The sequence below is a fragment of the Elaeis guineensis genome, chromosome 8 (genome assembly GCF_000442705.2).
Source record: "Elaeis guineensis isolate ETL-2024a chromosome 8, EG11, whole genome shotgun sequence".
NCBI lineage: Eukaryota > Viridiplantae > Streptophyta > Magnoliopsida > Arecales > Arecaceae > Elaeis > Elaeis guineensis.
Genome location: NC_026000.2, coordinates 115,997,089 through 116,007,883, shown reverse-complemented (window position 1 = coordinate 116,007,883; position 10,795 = coordinate 115,997,089).

Sequence of the window (10,795 nt, the reverse complement as noted above, 5' to 3'; positions counted from 1 at the left end):
GGTCTGAAGGATACTTATACCCATATGTTTCGCGAGTAACTCTTGACAGCAGAATGCTCAGCAGGTGAGTCACTTATTCCGTGATGATGTACTCCTACATCTCATCTGTATGCCATACCAGTGTCACCACACTCCTTGATTAAGAGGATAATCAACCCATATGGTACACAACGACCACCACTTGATAAACGTCATTATCTCATAATAACGTATCATTTGATCGTGAACATGTTTAAAAATTAGATAATAAATCCTCTCTTTATCGTACACTAGCATAGTTCTAGAGACTTCATCATAGTACAAGAGTTCAAAAAAGATATCGCTTTGTGATGAAAAATATCAGAATAACTATTATTCAATTAATCAATAATTCATATACAAGCATGAACTCAATCGTCACACGATTGATTTTAAGACATAATTTTTAATAGTTATTCTCTAATAACCATCCGCATCCTTATCCCAGTGTCCCTACATTGTAGACCCAAGATTCATCTTCCCACAAAAGAGGTGAACTGTGCATCGATCTTGAATGAATTGATCACTGTCCTCCATAATGATCCTTTGATCGGGAGTATTTAAAAATTAACCACTAATTAATGTATGTCTCAAATTCTTAACTCTTTAAGAATATACAAAAATCATCTTTATTAATTTTTAAGATAAATTATGGACACATAAACATGATTAGAAAGAATAAGCCTTTTATTAATAAAAAGTTACAAGTTAAAGCCTTCGAATTACAAAGTGTGTCAGCCAACAATTGGCTTCTAAGGCACTAATCCAACTTGAAGATCTTCTTCAAAAGGGAAGGAGGAGAGAGCTTTGAGATCTGATCTCGATGCCTCGGAGAACTCCATATGCCACCACACCAAAGAGATGAGACACCTAAGGGGAGAACATGCCCAAGGAAGAGGGGATGCCCAAGTGGAGGAGACTCCTTGATTGATTGTTTGATTGCTTGCATTGCTCTCTTCCTTCTCCATTCTCCTCCTTAAATAGACAAGAGATCCTAAATCAAATCAAATACCTTCATGGGTTAGGAATAGGACTCTCTAAATTTGAATCAAATCCAAACTCCCTAAACCATGAGGATTTCTAAAGGAAGTAGGAGAGGTGCCAACTTGTGCCACTCTTCTTATGCCACACACCCAAGAGGACCCCTCCTCCATCTTGGTCAGCCAAATAGGGGAGGAAATACCAAGGAATCATGGCTAAGTGCCCCAAATCTAATTTAATTCAGATCTAGATTCAATTTGAATCCAATTCAAATCTGATTTAAACCAAATTTGAAATGACTGCTAATCCTAATCTAATTAGGATTTAGGTCTAAATCTAACTGAGATAATTAATCTGATTTAGCCTTAACAAAATCAAGTTTAATTAAATTAGATCTGATCTAAAATAATTAGAACTTGAATCCAATCTCTTATATTTTTTTGGATCATAGATTCAATCAAATTCATCTTTGGAATCAAACTTGCATCTCATGCGCAGTGCTAGCTGGATATAGTCAGTATTTAATTTTGTATGACCCATAACTCAATTCTCAATTAAGTAAATCTTTATGTTCAATCAAGTCTCATACTTTCAAATTGAATACATAGATATTAGGTTAATTATTTCATATGTTGTTTGACTTTGTGCGTGACTCCATAGGTTCGAGCACTAAGCTGGTAGTACAAGACCTTTTCTTATACTAATCATAGTGACCATCTAGTAATGATATCCAACATTTGCATAGGTTGAATAATTATATAGTAACATCCAAGAACCTCGGCATATGGTTACTGCATAATTCATCCCTTTGACCCTAATGCTCAAGACAATCTAGGGTTAAACTGTCAACTCTGGATGAGTCATCCATATTGTATTTTAATCTTTGTTAAATTATATAACAGATCACATGGATTATCTTGGTCAAGATTTTACTGGATTAAGATACAGTGATGCATTGACTCCTGTAATTCAGAGAGATCAATCTCATCTTGACTCACACACTAACTTTATAAGTATTTGACTGTACCTAATAGCCTTTCATCACTATATTAAAAATATAGGTAGTCTGATATCAAAGTATAGTTAGTTGCATGCAAGTCACCATCGTAATCTCAGGTCAGAGGGATACTTATGCCCATATCCTTCGCAAGCTGCTCTTGACAACAGAATGCTCCACAAGTGAGTTACTGTTTGGTGATGATGTACTCTTATATCTCACCTGTATGCCATACTAATATCTTCACACTTCTTGATTAAGAGGATAACCAATTCATATGGCATACAACAATCTATACTCGATAAATATTATTGTCCTTATTAGTAATGTATCATTCGATCATGAACAAGTTTAAGAACTATTCGATAAATCTTTCTTTATCGATTATATTATAGTTCTAAGGACTTCATCATAGCATAAGAGTTCAAAGAAAGATGCACTTTTATGATGAATTTATCAAAATAACTTTTATTCATTAATAATTCATATACAAATTATAAAGAGCATAATCATCTACAGATAGACAATTGACTTTAGGACACATTTTCCAACAACTCCTACTTAGACTAAAGCCAATCAAGATTGTATTTAATAACCATCTTCCATTTGTGGTCATCGAACTCTTTGGCCCTGAGAGCTTTAGTAAAGAGGTCGGTCAGATTTTTCTTTCCACCAATCTTCAGCAGCTCGACATCACCTCGATTACAATCTCACAGACATGGTGATAGTAATGCAGAATATATTTGCTTCTCTGATGGGACTTGAATTCCTTGGCTTGAGCGATGGCACCAATGCTATCCCAATACAGTAGAACTAGACCTTCAACTGAGGGAACTACTTCAAGTTCACAAATAAACTTTCTCAACCAAATAGCTTTCTTTATAACATCAGATGCCGTCATATATTCTACTTCGCATACTAAATCAGCTACTATGTACTGCTTGAAATTCTTCCAGCAGATCGCTCTATCATATAAAGTAAAAATATAGCCGAACATACTTTTACTATCATAATGATCTGACTAAAAATTAAATTTAGTATATCCAACAAGTTTAAAATTAGTATCTTCATAGATTAATTATTGGTCCTCAGTATTTCTCAAATACTTAAGGATTATCTTTACAACTTTTCAATGGTTCTCATCTAGATCAGACTGATACCTACTCACTATCCCTAGTGAGTAGACCACATCCGACCTCATACATATCATAGCGTATATGATAGATTTCACTATCGAGGCATATGAAATTCTCCTCATACACCTTTTCTTTTGAGAAGTTGTCGGACAATCCCTTAGAGAAGATAATTTCTTGGCCTATCAGTAGATAGTCCTTTTTGAAATTTTTCATGTTGAATCATTTTAACATGGTATCAATGTATGTGGATTAGAACAATCTAAGCAATATTTTATATCTATCTCTATAGATCTTCATCCTTAAGATGTAGAATGCTTCTCCCAAATTCTTCATGAAGAATTGTGATGATAGCCATAGCTTTACACTTTGTAAAGCAGGGATGTCATTTCTTATTAAGAGTATTATCTACATACAGTACAAAAAAAAATGACTGCAGAATCATTAGCCCATTTATAGATACAGGACTCTTCTCCATTCTTAACGAAGCCATACGTTTTGATTGTCTTATCAAAATACATGTTCCAACTCTGAGAAGCTTGCTTCAGTACATAAATGAACCTGTTTAGCTTGTACACTTTAGATTTGTTTGTGGATGTAAATCCTTCAAGTTGTCTCATATGCACCTCTTTTTCTAACTCTCCATTGAGAAAAGCAGTTTTGACATCCATTTATCAGATCTCATAATCTAGGTGTGCTGCTATAGCAAGCATAATCCGAATGAACTTAAGCATTGTCATAGGAGAGAATGTCTCATCATAGTTAATACCATAACATTGATGATATCCTTTGGTAACTAGACGGGCTTTATAGGTCTCTATTTTTCTATCTGCTTCTCTTTTTCTTTTGAAGATCCATTTGCACCCTATTGGTTTAATCCCTTCGAGTGGATCAACAAGTATCCATACACTGTTGATCTCTATAGATTCTGTTTCAGATTTCATGGCATTTAATGATTTCTCAAAGTCGAGCCTTTTCATGGCATTCATATAGATAATTAGATCCTCATCGTTCTCATTTTATTCGACAGGATCACCATCTTGGATCAAAAAATCATAGTATTTATCTGATTGATATGGTACTCTACCAGATCTTCTTAATGATGCCTCTATAACAGGCTCTAGATTTGATTTTTCAATCAAATTTGGTTCTATATTTCTACTCAAAGGTGTTTGATTTTCTACTTCAGGAACTTCACTAAGTTTGATCTTAGTGGCATTAGTTTCTTCTTTAAAGAACTCTCTTTCCAAAAAGACTATCCTATTGCTGACAAACACCTTTTGCTCGTTAGCGAGGTAGAAATTGTATCCTTTTATTTTCTTTGGGTACCTTACAAATAAGTACTTATCAAACTTGGATCCAAGCTTATCTACTTTTAAATATTTGATATAAGTCAGACATTCTCAAATCCTAAGGTATGAGAGTACTAGCTTACGCCCTGTCCATACTCATATAGAGTTTCATTGACATACTTGATTGGAGCTTTGTTCAGTACATAGCAAGCAATTTCTAGAGCATACCCTAAAAGGAGATTGGCAGAGTCGCAAAGTCCATCATTGATCAAACCATGTCTAACAGTATTCGATTCCTCCTTTCTGACATCCTATTAGGTTGTGGTGTACTCAGAGGAGTCTATTGAGAAAGAATCCCATTCTTCTCTAGATATGTCAGGTATTCTTCTCCTCGGTCTGATCGAAAAATTTTAATACTTTTTTTAGTTTATTTTTCTACTTCACTATGGAATCATTTAAATATTTCAAAAGATTTAGACTTATGTTTCATAAGGTAGACATACCCATACCTCGATAGATCATCAATGAAAGTAATGAAGTAGTTGAATCTACTCTTGGCACTTATGCTCATGGATCCACATATATCGCTATGTACTAGACTCAGAACATCAGTAGCTCGCTCACCTTTTCCTTTAAAAGGTGTCTTTGTCATCTTATCAAGAGGATAGGATTCATAGGTCTGTAACCATTCATAATCGTCAATGTCGAGGATTTCTTCTTTAGTTAGTCTATCCATCTTATTCTTGTTCACATGATCTAGCCGATAATGCCAAAGATAAGCATCACTGGTATTATCTACTTTAGGGCATTGATTAGATGTGTACATTATGCTAACAGATTGTGATAGAAGGTATATGTCATATTTTAATTGTTCATATAAAATTGTAGTACCATTCAGAATGATATCATAAAATTCATCTTTTATTAAAAAGTTGAAACTAGCTTTGGCCAAAAGGTCTACAGAGATGATATTCATCAAAAAAAAAAAGATAATAGTGACAATCATCTAATATGACAATCCTAGACTCAAAAATAAGCTGAATAGTTTCTAGAACTAGAACTTGAACAAAGCTTCCATCTCCAACATTCAAGAACCATTCGCCGTCTCTGAATTTTTTACTAACTTGAAGTATCTGTAACAAAATTGTAAATATTAATTAGACTTCCGATATTCAATGCCCAAGTAGTAGTATCACACAGAAAAATTATAAGGAGTTATCATATAAGTACCTTATCCAGCAATCGATTATTTATTTCTCTTGTTTGGCCTATTGGGGTCAAAGGAGGCTAGATACTGAAGATAATTTCTCTTTCAGTGACCCAGCTTCTTGCAGAACAAGTACTCTGTCTGGCTCTTATCAACTTTTGACTTCTTGCTCTGATTGGACTTTGGAGCTCTAGTATGCTGCACCTTCTTCTTATTTTTCTTCTTTCTTTTCTTAAAGGGATGCGCCCAGAAGAGGAACCACCCACCATATTCACCAGCTCCTTTTGAAGCTGGTTATCCTTGTCAAAGGTCTACAATAACTCTAGCAAACCATGGTAGTTTACTGTAGGCTTAGTCATTCTATAATGATTAAGAAAGGATAGATAGGGCTTGGGTAAAGAATTCAGGATCACATCTTTTCGTAGCAACTCATGTAAGGAAAATCCGAGTTTGCTCAGACATTCGATCTGCTTAATCATGTACAGTGCATGATCAATGATCGATGCCCCCTCCCTCATCCGGGCATTGAAGACAACACAAGATGTTTTATGCCTCTCAATATCATTAAGACTGTCAAAAGATTCATTCAACATTTGAAGGATTTTCTCTGACTAAGCATCCTTAAATTTGTAGCTGAACTCATCGTTCATAGCCACCCTCATAATGCAGCGTACAGTGACTCGATCATTGAGCCACTTCTAGTAGGTGTCTCTGACCACACCACGAGTGTTCAGGATGGGCTCTTCGAGTGCTGGATCTGTAAGTACATACAAGATCCTCTCATGCTCTAAGACAATCTTGAACTTTTGATACCAACTATTGAAATTAGGTCCAATAAGCTTGTTGCTGTCTAACAACAAGCGAAGTCATAAAGTGTTAGTCATTGTTAAAAAAAAAATAAAATCTTATTAGTATATAAATTATTTAATCTTAAAGATTTAAACTTTAGTTTAAAGGTTCTCTTACTATTTTATACGAATTGATAGCCTCTACCTTCAATTCGATGAATTACATTAATAATCTCTTAGTAGGTATTAGAATCAACATAGACTGCACACAGGCCTGATTGTGGCTCGACCAACTCTTATGCATCTATGGGTAGGTTCTTAACCAATTATTTTTTTAAATAATTTTTATTAATATATTTTGCCCCAAACTTCTCTTCAGTAGGTGTGTGGCATGTTCACTAAAAATTTTGATTAGATCCAACCATTAACATGACCATACCGAGTGCATCTAACAAACAAATACCCAGGTTTGAGTATGGCTTGATGAACCTGATCATTGATCTGAAAGACATAGCGAGGTTGTCATATGATGAATGATAATTTTAATATCTAATAAACAGTAAGCGTGTGGCACCTCCAATACTTATTTAGAATATTGGATCCATTATCATGCATCTTAATGGGAGGCTATGAACTAGTCATTATTGGAAAATATATCCTAAAACCAATTGTATGATGATTGAGTTCTTTTTGTTTATAAATTATTATTAATAAATAAAAATTATTTTGATATTATTCATCATAAAGTTACATCTTTTTTGTAGAATTCTTGTGTTGTGATGAAGTCCTTAGAACTATGTTAGTAATCGATAAAAAGAGGATTTATCGTATAATTCTTAAACATATTCACGACCAAATGATATGTCATTATAGGATGATGATATTTATAGAGTGGAGGTTGTTGTGTACCATATGGGTTGGTCATCCTCTTAACCAATGACTGTGGTGATACTGGTATGGCATACAGATGAGATGTAGGAGTACACCATCACTGAATAGGTAACTCACCTGCAGAGCATTCTTCTGTCAAGAGCTGCTCGTGAAGTGTATGGGCATAAGTATCTCTCCAATCTGAGATCACCATAGTGACTTGCAAGCAACTCACTGTGCTTTGATGCCAGACTATCTGGATTTCTAATGTAGTGATGGAAGGCTACAGGGTACAGTCAAGTACTTATGAAGTCTATGTGTGGATCAAGATTGAATTAACTCCTCTGAATTATAGGAGCTGATGTATTATTATATTTTAATATAGTAAAATCTTGGTCAAGATATTCCATAAGATGGATTTAAAAAGTTGAAATATCATGTGGATGAAACACTCCGGGTTGACAGTTAACCCAAGATCATCCTAGAGCATTCTGGGTCAAAGGGATGAATTATGCAGTAACCATATACATAGGTTCTGAAATATTTTTTTATAATAATTTGATCTATCTGAATGTCAAAAATCATTGCTAGATGGTAGCTTCGATTAGTACAGAAATCGATTCTTATGCTACCGGCTTAGTATTCAAATCTATGGAGTCACGCACATAAGTCAGATGACGTAGGAAAGTATTCACCTATGTTTATATATCCAATTTGAAAGTACTTGATTTGATTAAACATATAGACTAACTTGATTAAAAATTAAGTGATGGGTCAAATAGGAATGAAGAGTTGACTATGTCTAGCTAGCACTACACATGAGATATAGGTTCAATCTTGAGGATGAATAGTTTTTGATCTATGATCCAAGAAGCCTATGAAAAATTGAATCAAAGTGCTAATTAATTTTAGATTAGATCTAAATTAATTAGACTTAATTAGGTTCAAAATTTAAGTTAGCCTTGGTCCTAAAATCCTAAATAGTTTATGATTTACAGCCTTTCGAAATTGTTTCGAATCAGCTTTAAATTAGATTCGAATTGAACCATTTTTGGATGAGATCCTTAGAGTCTTTTTTCCACTGGGACTCTCTCACTCCTTGGCTGGCCAGCACCTAGTATGGTGCTGGTTATGGGCCATCCCACATGGGTGTGGGCGTGGGTGCAAAGTAGGTGCCATATAAGGCGTCAATCTTTTCTCATATAGGAGTCCTTCTTTGATAAGTTGTAGACTGATTCAAAGTTTGTTTGAATTAGGAGTTCTATACTTATTGAGTTATGAAAATCATCTATAAATAGAGAGGGTCTTTACCTATGGATGCAAAGTATAGAAATCAGATTGAGAGAAAGAGAGAAAGAAAGAGAGAGGCGTGAAGAGCTTGTGGGTGTCCACCCTTGGCATGTCCTCCTCCTTGCCATCCCCTCTTCCTTTTGGCATGGGCCCTCCTTGGGCATCCCCTTTGCTAGTGTGATGGGTCACACCAACACCTCTCTTTCCTCCTTTGGTGGTTTTGTAAAGGTGCATCAATCCAAAGATTCATCCCACTTTCCTACGTTGCTTGGCGTGTGCACAAAATAGAGGGCCTGTAGTTCTAGGCCTACGCGAGGGTTGAATTCAGATTTTGGAGATTTGATCCCTATTATGCTACAATCTAAGTAAAGATTTGATCTTTATTTAGTTGAATGTATAGAAAATTTTTAGATACAATCCTGGTTATCCATGAGAAACATGTTTCTTTTCGTTCAATTGGTATTAGAGACAAGCTTTGATACATGGATGTATAACTAAATTTTTTTGGATTATTTACATAATATATATAATTAAAATTTTATGTTAGATATTAAATTTAATGTAAATATATTTAAATAAAATTTATGATCTGATTTTGATTGGATTATAAGAACCTGATCAAAGGTTGGTTAAGGTTTGTTATAAGTTTATTGTAATAGAATTTTATTATTGCAAAATTTTATTGGAATAATAATCTAATTTAAAATATATTTTAAATTTATTTTAATAAAATTTTTATATTATTATTTTAGTTATGAAGTTGGACTTATTTTAAATCTAAATTAAATCTATTTTGATAGATTTTCAAATCTGATTTCTAACAAAATTTAGTACTGTATCAAAATAGATTTAATCAAAAATTAAATTTTTATGTATTTATATTTATATCTAATTAATTTTTTATATAATATCAGATCTAAAATTAATATTTATAATCAGTATAAGATATATTTTAGATTTTATATAATATATATGATACATCAAATCTAATAAAATTAGATAAAGAACATGATTGATAAGATCAAGAACATGTTCATGACATAAACTATTTTTATCAAAATTGTATGTTGATGTAATTATATATGAAATTAGATTTCAGATCTTAGTAGCATAGTACTCAGATTGATGAGATCACCAAACCATCTGGTCATAAGTGATTGAAGAGATTAATCTCCCTCTCTTGCTCATTCAACGGGTTCTCTGATGATGTGTAGGGGTATCATTATGATCTGATTTTATGAAGAAAAAAAATGAATAGATTCTTATGAATTATTTTGATCATAAATATATTTAAATTAAATCTAAAATAATTTATAATTTATTACAATAAGATAAAATTCAGATATAAAATTATTTTAAAATCTGAATAGTATATTACATTAGATATAATCGGTATTGATCTAAAAATTATCATGATATATGAGATATATTTATGAAGTTTAGATCATTCCTATGTATGTTTAATTATTAAATATATTATAAAAATTTATTTTCATAAGTTGAAACATATGGTATGCTTCATCTGAAATCCTGATCAAGTTCATATTTTTTACCTTAATAAATGGATCATGATCATGGTTTCATAGTTGAGTCCAAATCTTTTGGTAGATCAAATCAAAACTAATTGACTAGTTGGTATCTAAGATAAATCTGACAGATTCGATCAAGTAATTTTTAATTAGCAGTTACTCACCTAGATGCGTCTACGGCGAGTTAATGACACATCCCTTCTACTGATCTCACTTACCTGACTAACATGATTGATTATGTTTTGATAAGGTTACTAGTCGATTCGAGCAAACCCATGCCATCAAGATTAATCAGTATAACTGACTTAGGTGTCTTTAGACCAGCTTGTGTCTAATCTGCTACATGACTTGGTGAAGTTAGTGGAAGGATTTATGACTTGCAAGTCAATCTCTTCTCTTATTCTCAAATCAGTATAAATCAAATCTTCTAAATTATTAGGTTCACAAAATGATACATTATGGAGATAACTTGTTCATAGCCTCCCATTAAGGTGCGTGATAATGAGTCTAATATTCTAAATAGGTATTGAAGGTGCCATCACCTGATGTCTATTACGTATTGAAATTATCATCCATCATATGATCACCATATTGTACCTTCAGATTAATACTCAGGTTGGCCAAGCCACATTTGGGCCTAGACATCTATTTGTTGGATGCACTTGGTGTTGTCATATTAATGGTTGGATC